The 14,555-nt window shown below is 51.7% G+C and overlaps 1 protein-coding gene across 2 annotated transcripts in view; it reads right to left on the bottom strand.

Moving 5' to 3' along the window:
• Positions 1 to 14,555, bottom strand: part of GYPC (glycophorin C (Gerbich blood group)) — a 42,357-nt gene that overhangs the window by 3,343 nt on the left and 24,459 nt on the right. Inside the window, exon 1 of one of the 2 annotated variants that reach the window (XM_049615755.1) lies at positions 684 to 929. The exons of the other annotated variant lie outside the window; for it this stretch is intronic. The gene's annotated coding sequence lies outside the window, so the exon portion shown is untranslated. Of the gene's footprint in view, positions 1 to 683; positions 930 to 14,555 lie in introns of those variants that run through there. 2 annotated transcript variants of the gene reach the window in all.

The following is a 14,555-nucleotide window of genomic DNA, read 5'->3' as shown; positions in this document are numbered from 1 at the left end:
GCTTAAGTGCTAGATGAGGTATTTGGCTTGAACCACTTGGGGTGAATTTCTTAGCTTGTGTTTAGGGACCTTGCACCCAAACCTATATACTGGAACACTGGAAGCTCTCCCTGCAGGCCAGTGGGGTGGGAACAGGAGGGATCTAAGGTCTCTGAGGGGTCAACAGGGCTCCCTCTGAGCTCATGTGTGCCCGGGAGCAAGGTGGGCAGGCATGCCTCATCTCCATGCCCTACCCCTCTGGGTGTGTGGAACTGAATTTGCACAATGTGATTGATCCCAGGGAGGTGACACTTCAGCATGACCAGAACTGCTATAGAACTCAGAACTGGCACAGCAGAGGAAGCTCAGGCCTGTCTGGGAGGATGGAGATGGTGTGAGAAGTGGTCCTCAAAGCGTGGTCCTGGGACCAACAGCATTTCCTACGAGCCTGCTAGAAACGCAAATTGTTGGGCCCCATCTCAGACCTGCTGTATCAGAAACAAGGACCCGGATCTCACAATCTGTGGTGATAGGCCTCTAGGTGGTTCTGATGCATGCTCTGTGCTGAGAACTGTTGGTGTATGAGAAGGCTTCCCCGAGGGAAGTCGTTAGGATTGGCCTTTGAAGGATGAATAGGAGTTTGCTGCACAGACAGGAGCATAAGTGTTGTAGGCAGAGAGCTCAGCACCCACAACAATGCTCACCTCTCTGTAGCTCTCACTTTCCCTCTAAATGTCTGTTCGCCATCCATGACACTGAGGCTTGTGAAGCTTACGTTTTCATCTCTTGCCTCTGGAGATGGAGTTAGAATGCTTATCGGCTATGCTCTCTTGTCCTGGGTCCCTGTAGCCGGTGGTGATGATAAGGGATATTTGGAAGAGTAGCTGGAACCAGCTCCATCCTGCCCAAGGAAGTTGATGGGCTAGTGTGCAAGCAGATAAGGACCCTGGAATAAAAGCTGCCCCCCACCCCCAGCTGGGGTTGAAGGGTGAGTATGTGATTGGAGATGGCATCATTCTGAGTTCAGGACTTGGGGCAGAGGGATTTATGGGAAGCCTTAGGGAGTGCATTTATGGCAGAGGTAGGTGTTATTTATGGCTAGGTGGGGGTCCGAGATCAGAAAAAAAGTAACTGTGTAGCCCTCAGATTGGACAGGCACTGGAGACCTCAATCTTTTCACAGAGATCCCAGGTACCCTGTGGTTTTCTTTCTTGGCTCCCTTCAAGACTGCAATGCCCTCGCCAGAGAGAAAGCTCTACAAACCCCAGAACCACATTAGCCCTGCTCACAGTTCTATGCCCAGCAACGGGCTGTGTACCTGGCACCCAAGAACGGTTGTTGAATATTATTTGAAACCTGGCCCCTTTGGAGGAACTGAGAATCAAACTGCCCTTTGAGCTGTCCACATCATTGTGAAGACAAGCTTTGGGTTCAAGTCTTGGCTCGACCAGTTTCACAGTAGTGCATCCAGCAAAATATTTAACATTGACTGGCTTTAGTTTCTGTGTATGTAAAACAAGATTAACCATACCCACCCTGTGGTTGGGATTAGAAAAGATATGCATGATAATGATATTTTATGTATGTTGTGTAGACAAGACCTACGTGGCACATAGCTCAGAATAGGTATTTACTAAGTTGTCATCATTTTTTTTTTTTAAAGAAAAGCAGACTGCCATGTGCAGCACCTCATTTGGGTGTATCTGCTCTTGGAAGCTTGATGAGCCTATGTTCTCCTACAAATGGACCTTGAGACCTTGTTTGGAGATTCTAGCAAGACACTGCAGCCACTCATATGCCCTTGACTGAAGAGCAGTCCTCCTCTATCGGGGAAGGTCATCGTCTTCAACAGAGTGTGCAGCTTTCAGAGGGATGCACAGGGAGCAGTGAGGGAGGAACGGGATGCCTGCCTAGCCACGCAGTTTTGCTGAATCAACCCAGGCCATCAATGGGTTGCTGTCACAGAGGTGGCAGCCAGATGGTCCTCATATCCTGTCTCCACTCTTTTGATCTCATCCTCATTACTACTCTGGTTTGCACATAATTCAGTGCCAATCACCTAAGTGACCCACTCGCAAATGTTTGGAGTCCATGCAGAGGATGGGCACTGGTCATGGATTCCTAGGACGGGCCTGGTGGACAGTAAATCAACATCTAGGTGCTGAGTATCTCTGTGTTCCTGGGATCCCATCGGCACAGAGGAAGTTCCAGGAAACAGAGAATGAGTCTCTCTCTGGGAGATACGACTGTGACATAGAACTTATTTAAGGCAGGGTTTGTCAAACAGTAAATCCCAACCCACTGGTGGGTCCTAACTAGAGAGAGAGAAATAGAGAGGGGAGAGGGAGAGAGAGAGAGAGAGAGGAAGAGAGAGAGAGGGAGAGAGAGAGGAGAGCTCAGAAAGCATTAGGCTCTATCATTCAGCCAGGGTAAATACTGTTTGGTGGGGCTTTGGTTTCATTTGGGCACACACACCAAATGCATTCACCATACTGTTTGGAGGCCGTGACTTAGACCACAGCACCATAAAAGGGAAAAAAACAAATCCCTAGTCCTGCAGCATTGGGCTCAAGGGAGCCCAACTCTGAGCAGGCAGATGGTGAAGAAAACACAGCTTCACTCTGACAAAAGCTGACGTGGGCCAAGGTGGGAAGGTGGCCACGGGTGTGACAGCTCCGGGCTTCTGAACCCCAGTGTGGCCAGCCAGAGTCCTCGCCACAAGGCCAGGGCCTGGGCCATGAGCCAAGTGCAGGGATAACAGATGCTTCCTGTGAGCTGAACTGGTGGGTCTCTGCGGAGAGAGGAAAGGGAAGAGCTGTTACTGCCCTAAACTGTTCAGGGAAGTTGCCCTCCTGTGGGGGCAGGGGTGGGGTGGTGAGTGGGAGGAACATTCCCTCATGATGGGGATGAGGCCACGTGTCCTGGGGGTTTAGCCTCGAGAGGGTGTGGAGGAGGAAGGCCACTCGGCCGGCATAGGCACTGGGCACTGGGCACGGTCTCCACGGAAGTCCCCGCATTTCATCCTGCAGCAAGCCTGCAAAAGGGAACTTCCTTCCCTTTCTCTAAGTTACAGAAAATGACATGCGTGCCAAAGAGGTCAAATAATGGGGCGAAACTCACAGCCAACCAAGGGCAGAGCCTGTGTTCAATCAGAGGATTCTCCAGAACCAGAGTGTGCACCCTCCGAAGTGCTGGGAATGGTTTTCTCCTGTGCAGTCTGCAATCTGGCTGCAGCCAAAGGCTGTCGACCCTCCATACGGTTCACAGGGTGGCCGGCCGCCTGTCTTCTGGTCAAAGGCAGCAGGGCACACAGGTGCTGCCCCTCACTGAAGGTGATGTTCCCGGTTCTGGCTGGCAGCTTGGGCACGGCCAACAGGACACAGGACTTTAGCCGCAGCTGGACCCTGGGGGCTGGGGGCTGGGGGTGCTTCCCAGATGTTGACAGAGAGCAGAGGTCAGGTGCCAGCCCCAGGGACACAGGTCCAGAATCTCCCTTCTTTGGTGTTTTCTGATGAAGCTGTGCCAAGGGCAATCTTCTTCCCCTAGAGGTGTTATCTTCCCACCTCCCGCCCACCTGGGATGGTTTTCCTGGCGCCTCAAGGTTATGGAGGAAATGCCTGCTCCCTGCTTCTCTTGCCCAACTGGGGCAGAGGACTCTGGGAGAGTGAGTTCCTTCGTGTCAAGGGGGAGAATGCCTTCAGACTAGGCGGCCTACATGTTCCAGGAAGAGGAGATTGTTTCAGCTTTAAAACCATGAAGGGGAAGTCATAGAGTCCTTGGAGAGTTCCTCCCATGACAACCGTGTCAAGGACAGCAGTGCAGAGGCTGCCACACCACCGCCTACGGTTTGCCAAGTTCCGTGCCACTCACCCAGACTTCTATTTCAAGGAAACTATGGATCTGGTTAGAAGAGCTGCTCTCCCCTGGCTGTGACTTTGTGTGAGTCTGATTTGGGTTCAGGATGAGGCCAGCGACTGGTGGAGGGACAGGAAACTTTGTGGCTGCAGAAAGTTCTCCTTGGCTCCCACTGGGGTTTTTCTTCCTGCACTAGATTCATGCCTCCAAGTCCTCATGCCAGTCAAGCAGAAAGCAGTTGACGGCTGAAGTTTATGAACTGCCTTTTTTTTTTGGTGAGAAACAGGTCAATCATATTTCCTTTTCTTGGATGGTTTGTTGTTATCACAGCCTGAAAGGCTGTAACACTGAAGCTACAACTGGGGAAGAGTTGGTCTCAGGATGGAAGTGTGACAAAGCAACAATTACACATTGTCCATGTCTCTCGCACGGCAGCCATGTTGGCTGTGTAGGTGGCATTCACCCAGCCCCAATGGCACATGCCCACAGGGAGCTCAGGACTTGGTTGAGGACACGTGACATATTTATGTGAAAAGGGACTGCCGACACTGTCTTTGTCGTAAGGTGTCAAAACAAGCAATAAAGATATGCCTGGGGGTGTCACAGAGGGCACTCACCCATCAGACCCTGGGCTGCAGGACTCCCAGATTCTGTGACAGTGGTTTTGATTTTGCTCATGCTTTTATTTGTTCTTTCTTTCCTCAGCAAAATGTCTCTAGCACCTACTTTTACAGCAGCAAGCTCTCTACTTGAGTCCAGGCCCTTGCCTTTAGGGAGCTTGCTGTGTGATAGACTGAGAGAAATGCATCTGTGGGTAAGTTCAGAAAGGGTAGTTTAAGGAAGGGCTTCCTGGAGGAGGAGACCCCCCCCAAGACTGGCCTGCTCAGATGGTGGGATGGACAGGCCAGCAGGGGGACCTGCGTGCAGTGGTGAGAGAAGAGCACAGAAGGGAACTTCGCAGTGGAGTGGCCAGGACTTCTGTGTGGGCATAACTGCTGTGGTACCTGGTCATCATATGTGAGATGCAGGGCCCTCTTCCTGTGCTTTTGCGGGAGGCAGAACTTGTCAGGCAAGTTAGCTCACCTCTTGGAGCCTCCTTACCATTTCTGTAAAGTAGGGAGTGAAACCTGCTCCTGATAGGGTTAGTGGGGGTTGCCGGCAAGGTGTGGGGTCTCAATCTGAGTGTGCCTCGCGATTTCCTGGGGGCTTTGTGACACCACAGATCCCTGCACTCACCCCAGATTTTGACACCTAGTGTGGGCCCCAGAATCTGCATTTCTCAACATGTTCCCATGTGCTGTTGATGCCGCTGGCCCTGTGAGGACCCCTGAGCTCATGACGGTGAGACTGGCTTATAGGTCACGTGCCCAGTTCCAGTGCTATCACACAGCTCTTATTTGCAAGGAGGTGATAGCAGCCTCCAGTAAATGAAAGTACGGGGGGTGGGTCGTACTTTCTTAGTGATGAAGACAAGAAGACACAGTCACAGCTGCCCAGGCCACAACTCTGAGCTTTGTGTGCTTTCTTTGAGGATCAGTGGATGTAGTTTGAGACCTGGTACAGTGGTTACTCTGCGGACTTGTCCCCTGCACTGGCTCCTTTGCCTGCCCCAGCGACTGGAGCTGGGAGACAGGACAGAAGGCCCTGTGCCAGCGTCTGGTAGGTGCACTGGCCTCCGATGAATGCCTGATCAGGAGACTGTAGTCTCTTTTGCCTCGTTCTTTGGAAACTCCAAAAGTCTCAGCTATCCCCTGAAAGGAAAAGTAACCTCTGCTGATTTCTTTCAGTATCCCTGGGCTCTGATGACACACCAGGGAAGCGCTTCTCCAAAGAAAGGTGTCTGGGGCACCAGAGTGGCAAAGGAAATGGGTGCTTGGGGACATTTTGGGGAGTCAAGAGGGGACAGTGTATCCCAATCAGCATTCGCTTGGCTTTCCAGCTCCAGTCAGCAGAAGTGACTGGAGCACAGAAGGCCCTAGATCCACCTATTTCCAGCCCCAGCTCTGTCCAGACTGGGGGAGAGTGAGGGTGCAGGAAGCCTCCACCTGCTGGGCTCGGGGTGGGGGCCTGCCCGCCTGCCTACACTGGCTGAGTCAGCCAGGTGCGAGAGTGAACAGGTGAGGGAGTGAGGTCCAGAGCAATGGGCCATCCCGCAGCATGACTGAACTCCCACTTAGACCACACGGGACCATCCTGGAGAGTGCAGTGGCCAGCACAGGGCAGCAGTGTGATTCTCACTGTTGTTAATACCATTGTCACCATTCTGACTGTTGTCAGCAATGCCAAAATGGCCTCCAAGTGTGATTTCCAAAAACGGCACCTTTAATTCTCTCATATGCTATTTGGCAAATGTGTCACCCTGAGCATCAAAAACCTCATTTCTAGCAATGGGCCCTAGAGACATAACCTGAAAAGGAAACAAAAATTCATGCTCAGAAATGTATACTGCAACTTGGTGTAAAATGGAAAATAAAAGAGAGAGAACCATCTAAATGTTCCACATTAGGGAATTGGTTATGTAAATTCCAATACACTTATGTGATAGAATAGTATGCAGTTATTGAAGTGATGTGTGGAAATTCTCAGTGACAGGAGGAAATGCTTACAGTGTGATTTAAAGGAAAAAAAAAAAAACCCAGGACCCTGTAAATATAAATTTTGTTAAATATTAAAAAAAATTCTTGGATAAAAGAATAAAAGGAAATAGCATGTTGAGGTGGTGGCTTTTGGGTGGTGGGTGGGGGTTGGGGTGGTGTTGCTTTCTTCTAACATGTAGTTTCTGTACTTTCCAAATCATCTCCAACAAACATGTTACTTTTCAGGACAAGAAATGGGAGTGGATCTTCAGAACTGGCTCCCGTCACAGAGTCTTCAAAGCCTCAGACTGGAAAGTCCATGAAGTTCCCCCTGAATCTCCCGCTATGGTCTCCCCCGCCCCACCCCAGTGCAACTATGGTTGCACTTTCCCGAATATCTGAGTCTTGTTCTCACATACCTTATGCCTGACCTGGTCAGGGACAGCTCCGTGTAGACACTTTCCCTTCCAATAAAGAGGTGCATGCCGGGGACAAGTGCAAGTGCATTCGACACCCATAGCTCACCCTGCCTTTTCCCTGGGCTGCAGTTGTGGATGGGGGAGTTCCAGATGTGGCTCGAGTCCCAAAGTGCTCACAGACACCCTTGTTTCTGCAGATGGAAATGGAGCAAGCTCTGGCCCTCTCAGGAAATGGGTCAGAGCCTGGATTTTAGCAACCTGTGGCTGCTCGAGCCCAGGTTTTGCTTTTCTGGAGCTCCTTGAGTCATTGTGGGTGTCCTACTCAGCTGGGCTCCCAAGGATCCTCAGATTTGAGTATCTTCTTAAAGACCCTGGAAGGGTCCCTCTCACCTCCTGAACTGGTTAGAGCCCTCTGGACAGGATTCTCTGAAGGGAGGCCTCAGTTGTCCCTTTAATTTCAGTCTCAGGGGAAGGGACCTTATAATGGAAATGCACAGACTCAGTTTCCCCTCTTGGCCTCCTCTTTCCTGCATCTCTTCCTTTTTTCTTATCCTTGTGGCCATTGTCAGTCACTTCACACTCATCCATATCTCTTGTTTCTTTTTCTCAAGCACAATGAATCTTCCATCAATGATTTTGCCCCTATACTTTTGCAGGCTGTGTCTATTCTCCTACTTATAAAGAAGTAGTAGAGTTTAGCATCTGGAATAATGACTTCTAGCTTGCCTTGCAGAGAGGTGCACTTAGCTGTGTGGGTGTCAGAGAGCTCAATCTGGAAAGATCTTTGTAGTCCCTGAAAACCAAACATTAGAACCTCAGGATTGTTAGGACTGGGCCTCAAGGTCACAGAATGTCTTGTCTTTCAAAGTGCCTGCGGGGAGGGTGTTGGAGGAGTTAAAATCATCTATTGTGGGCATGCAGTGAGCATGTACTCATCAGTTGCTGGGATCACAGTAGCTATGGGTTGGAAATGACCTTGAATGCTCATTCCGGCTATGACTGTCTTGTTCTTCCATCACTCTACAGCCTCCTTGACCACAACGCTTACACTGTGTCCACAACTTCTTGGGGTTATCAACTCAGTCCTGGATTCCTCCTCTTTCCACCTGAGCTGGGTGGCTCCTTGGCCTCAGGACACAACCCTCCATCTGGCGTTTGTCTTGTGGCCTGATGTGTCCGGGTGAGTTTCATGAGCTGGCATGGGGCTGTCGCCACCACTTCCCATTGTTTTGGGTAGAAAATGAGATACATATGGGCTACGGCAATGCTTTGTTAGCAAGTTTACACATTCTCTCGTCCTGTTAAGCACATGGGTATTCAAAGCAACCACTCATTCACAATGTAATTTTTATTCTGGTCTCCAGGTCATGGCTGCAGCAGGGAGGCCCTGAGTTGAGGAGGGACCTCGGGAGAAGGAGGGTTCTGTGGTGCAGGAGAGGCAGGCAGGAAAAGGAATGGGGCCTTACAATGGGGACGCAGCTTATGTCCTTCCTGTGAGTTGTCAGAACAGGCTCTATGTGGCTGCTCTTAACCTGGGACTGCATTGTGGGCAGATTCTATAACTTTCCAGTCCCTTCTGGGAAAAAAACCAGTCGGAAACAAAAGTTAGGGTCTCACATCTATTTTAAAGCTCCTAAGTGAAATAAGCAAGTCATAGAAACACAGATGCTACATGATTCCACTTATGTGAGGAATCTGAAAGAGTCCAATTCATAGAATCCAAGCAGGGAATGGCGGGTGCCAGGGCCTGGGGGGAAATGGGGGCTTGCGGATCAGTGAGCACAGTTTCGGAACAGGAAGGCAGGATGCTCTAGAGATGTGTCCTCGGACATTGTGCCCATGGTCAGTTATAATGCATGGTACACTGGACCATTTGTTAAGGGAGTAGATCTTGTGGTAAGTGTTCATGCCACAGTGAGATAGGGGGCCTGGCCTGCTCTCCTTAATTCCTCTCTCCCCACCAGTTCTAGGCTCAGCCCCTCAGAGCTGCAGTGGGAAAGGGATGTGAGGCTAAGGGAAACCATTTTTCACCCTCATGGGTGACACTGGTTACTTGGTCTTGGTGGGGGGAGCCCTAGGCTGGGCAGGCTCTTTCTGAGGACAGAGTGATAGCCTCTGGGGAGAACTGAGGCAGGTGTGTCCACACTGCACTGCCCCTGACCCTGGGGGGCCTCAAGCTGACTGACCCTTCAGCAACCCCCTGTGCGGCCTGGACAGGGCTCTTGGGAGTGGGCTGCTTTGAAGATGGTTCACACCCAGCCCCTCTGGGCCTAGTCCTGCACAGGCGGGGGTGTCGAGGATGTGCTGCTGCTTCCAATGCTGCATGGACAGACGGACAGGGAGCTGGCTCCCCTGTGGCACCAGCCCTGCTTGCTCTGGGGCTCTCTTGGGCCCTCCTCACTTGGCTCGAGGCAGAGAGAAGCTGAGCACCATGCAGACAGATGAGGATGATGTGGGATTCTCCCGCAACAGCCCTCAGGGATGCTCCGGGTGGCTATCTATCCACTCTGCGAGCATGGCTTGTGGGTAATCGTGCTTGCACCAGTGTGGACTCCACTCAGGCTATGCCTAGTGCGCATTTGGCATGTGAGTGTGCTTACTGCTCCCCATCCTCAGTTTTGAGTCTTCATGGAAATTCCTGCATTACATCACACACGCAGGTGCACAGGCACAGACACACATGTACACACACGCGCGCGCGCGCACACACACACACACACACACAGCCTTCCGGAACCTGCAGCCTTGTCTGGCCCCTCCTTTGGCTGATGCAGCTGCTTCTCTGAGGCACAGGCTCTGGCACTGGTTGGCAGGTTGTCAGCTTCCCAGCTATGTGACTGTCCCAGCCCAAGGTCAAGTGCATGGATGATGAGCGAGAGCCATGTATGGGGAAGATAATTCTGTAAGGAGCAGTTGTGCCTCTCAGTGAGGTGTGAGGCTCAGAATGACAGTGCTCACCAAGGAAGTGGGCCAGTGAGACTCTCCCCAATCCTGATTTCAGGCAAGGGAACCTAGGGAGCGCCTGACGTCTCCAGCTTAGGACACAACAGAGGTCGGTGTTATAAAGCTTCTCTCTACAGCAACCCAGGGCATCTGGCTACATCTGAAGCTTTTCTGAAGAGGATGTCACCTTCTCCAGGCTTGCCCAGACCTCCAGAGGTCTATTTGGCCTCTGTTTGCTCTCCCCTTCATGCCCTGAAGCCTGGACCACCCCTCTGGCCTCCACACCCTCTACTTCCCCTGGGATCCCGATTGCCTACTGATCCAGATTGCCCGAGTCTCTCTTTTTCTACTTGAAACCCTCCTTTCCTGATATGGATAATGATGCCATTGCCATCATTTTGTGGGCTCACTTTATAATTGCCTGTATTGTTCCAATTTCTCACCAAAGTCATTGAGGAGGGTGTTATAATGCCTATCACTTTAGAGTTGAGGAAACTGAGGCTCAGAGAGGTTGGGTCACTTGCCCGAGGTTACATAATGGGTAAGAGTGGGACTGAAACCCAGGTCTGTTGATTCCAAAACTCCTTCCAGAATCATCTGTCTAACAAAAGTCTCTGAGAAGCTACTGTGTTCCTGTTTTGGAGCCCAAGGATCCAACAGTGCACAGTACAGAGCCTTCTATTCTAGGGGAGGGAACAGTCAACAGCTCATAAAAAATGTGGACCCATGTTGTTAGGCCAGGTGGTGATAGATGCTATAAGACATAAAGAAAGGAGAAGAGAGGGAGTGATCAGGGAGGCCTCTCAGAAGAGGTGTTTTTGGGCTGTGGTAGAGACTGAATGAATGTTTGTGTCCTCCCAAAACTCCTAGGTTGAAAGCCCTCACTGGATGGTATTAGGATATGGGGCCTTTGGGCGGTGGAGCCCTCGGATTAGTGCCTTTAGAGAAAGACTCCAAGAGCTCCCTCACCCCTTCTGCCCTGTGAGGGCCCACAGAGAAGACAATCGTCTATGGACCAGGAAGCAGACTCTCATCAGATGCAGGTGCTGTCAGTGCCTTGCTCGTGGGTAAATGTCTGTCATTGAAGTCTACCAGTACTCTGTGGAAGCAGCCTGACTCATACAGGGTGAAGCAGGGACAGAAAGAGGCCTGCTCATTCTGAGTCTGAAAGAGGAGTGTTCCAGGAAGACGTGGGCCAGTGTGAAGGCTGGGGCAGGCAGGCTGGGTGAGCTCCATGGTGAGCCAGAGACCGTGGGGCTAGAAGGTGCAGCATTCAACCATAGAAAGAAGTGTGGCCTCCATCTGAGAGACCAGGGAGGGTCCATCATAGGAGCCTTTTGGGTTGTGTCTATTTGAGAAGCATCTCCATGGCTGTTGTGCTGGGAGCCACTCTGGCCACGGTCCAGGCAAGTGCTTAGGCCTGCACAGTGGTGGCACTGGTGACGAGGAACAGAGGTATTTTGGACATGTCTGGAATTGAGGCTGACAGGAGTTGCTATTGAATTAGCTGTAGGGCAAGCAAAGATGTAGGGTGACCTCTACTATGCCCAGGGATCCCGTCAGATGTGCAGCACAGGTGCAGGGTAGGCCACTGGCACAGAGTCTAGGGCTCAGGGGACAGGTGAGGGCTGGAGACCCAGCTGGCACCTCCAGCATCTCAAAGGCACAGATAGCCATGGGAAGGGACAAGAAAAGGAGCCGGGGGTCTTGCATAGGGCATCCCGGGGGGAAGCAGGCAGAGGGCCAGGAGGAAAGCAGGGAGCACCATGTCAGGAAGATCCCAGCCTTCCCTCTGCTGCTGCCCAGAGCTTCCTGTGCTCCAGGCCTCCATGTCTATACTAGCCCCATTTCCTCTCACTTTGCCCAAACTCTGCTAAGATCCTGCCCTCTCCCATGTATCACAGAATCTTCCCCCTCCACCAGATCACCTCTGGCAGCATGTCTGTTCCCGAACTTAGGAAAGGGACCCCCCTGCCCCCCACCATGGCCTGTCTCCCTCCTGCTCCTGGCCTCTTTCCTGTTCCCTTCACAGCAAAGCTCTGCAAAAGGCCTTTTCTACATACTTTTGGTGTTTCAAGTGCTTCTTTTTCTTTGTCTTCTGGTGACATCAACTGAAACAGAGCCTTCTACAGAATGTGGGAGGCTTGGAGAGAGTGGAGGCAGGGGGAGGCCTTGGCCAGAGAAAGGTGGTGGTTTGCTGGACAGCGCACTTGGGCTGTGGTTGTGGCGCTGAGGTGAGGCCGGTCAGTGTGAATGTGTGTGAGCATGCAAGTGTGTGTGTGAGTTTCCAGCCATGGCCATGTTTGGGTGCAGGCATGCAGGAGGGAGGAGCTGGATGAATTTAGACTGAGCCAAGACAGAGAGAATAAAAAAGGCTAAGAGTGTATGCAACCAAATCCAGCTGGGTTACAGCAGTGAAAAACCAACTCAGAGGTCTTGTCCTCCTGGAGTGCACATTCTAGGGAAGGGATACAGATGATGCAAAGGAGAAATAATGAGGTGTGCAGTGTGCTAGATGGTGCTAAGAGGAAAAATGAACTAGAGAAAAGGATGGGGCTCTGGGTGGGAGCTGCAATTTTAAAAATGTGGCCGGGAGGGCGTCAGGAAGAAGGCAGCATATGGCTAAGGCCTGAGCCAGGTGATGGGGGGAAGATGTGGGTATCTGGGGAACAGTGTTGCACACAGAGGTGCAGCAAGTGCAAAGGCACGGAGGTGGGAACAGCTCTGCATATTTCAGGAACAGCCAGAAGGGTGGCCGTAGTGAAGTGAGTTGTAGAAGACAGTCAGAGCATGAATGGAGGCCAGACCACATAGGGCCTTTAGAGCACTGTGTGGGCGTCAGCTCTCACCCTGAGGTAGACGGGAGCCATGGGAGGATTCTGAGCAGAAGAGGGACACAAACTGACCGACATGTTGGTAGAATTATACTATGCAGGGGAAGGGACCCACGTGGGGCGGGGGGGGGGGTGGCTGTGGTAAAACCCAGGGTAGAGAGGATGGTGGCTTGGACTCCAGCAGAAAAGGTGAGAGGTGGTGGGCTTGAATATACCTTCTAGGTGGTGCTGGCAGGAGTTGAGGACATACAACAAGGGACCACAATGGTGGGCTATGGAATCTGAGCTGTGAGAGGGAGGAGGTGAGGAAGGAAGGGAGGCAGCCAGGCCGCAGAGGGGAGGTGTTCCTGGGCTGAGGAACTGAGGGAGGGGAGACGTGGAACGGACAGCAGCACAAGCTAGCAGTGCTGTGGGCCGTTGGGGGGCGGGGTGGCCAAAATGGAGACTGGGGTCCCTTGCACTGCCCCCATGGCAACGAGGGAGTGCAGGAGCAGGGTGCCAGAGGCAGGAGTTGAAGTAAGTCACCTGTGTGTGCACACGGCTCTAAGGATGGTGGTGAAGATGTGTGCGAGGGACGGCAGAGGTGCCCGTCTCACCCAGGAGGACAGGAGGTGTGCTTCGTGGAAGGAAGGAGCACTTGGGAAGGAAGGGTAACAGTGCCTGGGAAAGGCCTCTGTCTCTATCCTGCACCCAGCGCACAAGAGTGTGGGACAGAAATGCAGTGTCCTCGGGGAGCCAGGCTTCCTCCCCTGGGGGAGGAGGTGAGGCTGTGCTCAAAGAGGTTGAAAGGTGGAGCTTGGTGATGCAGTCCAGTCCGGGGCCCTGTGGGGGGAGCACTGAGCCACAGGGAGAAGGCCGGGGACCCTCACACAGAGTTATCTGTGTGTGCCTGTCTCTTCCACTCAGCCGCTCTTCTCTTCCCTGTCATTCCACCCCCAGAAGGGGCCCTCGGATGATTCAAGGGCTAAATCAGTGGCATCTGGGCCACAAGGGGCCTAAGAAGCTGAGTCGTCTGTCCCTCCCCTCTGACTGGCATTGGGGGCAGGCCAGCTGTGTCTGGCCGGATGCCTCATGCTCCTTCTGCTGAAGATCCAGTCCAAGTTCCACTGCCTGACATTTCAGAACCTCTGGGTGCCTACAGCTCTTATTTCAGGGGCAAGTCTTCTAAATTTGCCTCTTCTTTTTTCTCACGTGCTGCTGGCCGCCTAGCTGGCAGGAGGCTCTGGGAGGCCAAGGTGCTGCACTATGCCACAGTGATTGCGGGCCTTTGCAGACTCCTCTCTGCCATCAAGTTTAGACCATGTCACCTCCGGGAAGCCTTCCCTGACTTCTGCAAATGGCTTGTGCGCTCCTTTCCTCTACCCCTGCAGAAGGCTGCAAACTTCCTCATAAATATTTTAGGCTTTACAGACCACATATGGTCTCTATTACATATTCTTCTTTATTTTATTGGTTGGTTGGTTTGTATGCTTTTTTTTAATACTTTAAAAATGTAAAAAACATCCTTAGCTGGTTGACTCTACCAAAGCAGGCCACAGGCTGGGTTTAGCCTGAAGGCTGCAGTTTGCTGAACAACTCGTTCAAATCGCCATTAAAATGCTTTGCAGTTGTCTGTCTCTGCACTGACTTTTAACTACTAGAGGGCAAGGACTGTATTTTATATACCTCCACATCTGACACAATGCTACGTGAATGAATAACTGATGTTGCATAAAATATCCTCTGACGTGTCCCAGCTGACTCTTTTATCATTTTTCTGCACACCTGCCTCTCACATGTTAAATAAACAACCTCCCTAAGAGTCTCCAAGTCAGCCATTAAACAGTCCCTCCACAGATGCATACCAAGCTTTCAGTGATATTAATGGATGTCATTTATTAAGTCCCCGGTATGCAGCAGGCCAATGTAGAGTCCTATGGGCACAAAAGTGAAGCCACCATACTGTGCGT

This window comes from Panthera uncia (assembly GCF_023721935.1).
Source record: "Panthera uncia isolate 11264 chromosome C1 unlocalized genomic scaffold, Puncia_PCG_1.0 HiC_scaffold_3, whole genome shotgun sequence".
NCBI classification, from domain to species: Eukaryota; Metazoa; Chordata; class Mammalia; order Carnivora; family Felidae; genus Panthera; species Panthera uncia.
The sequence above is the reverse complement of the archived record's forward strand: the minus strand, read 5'-3'. Positions and strand labels throughout refer to the sequence as shown.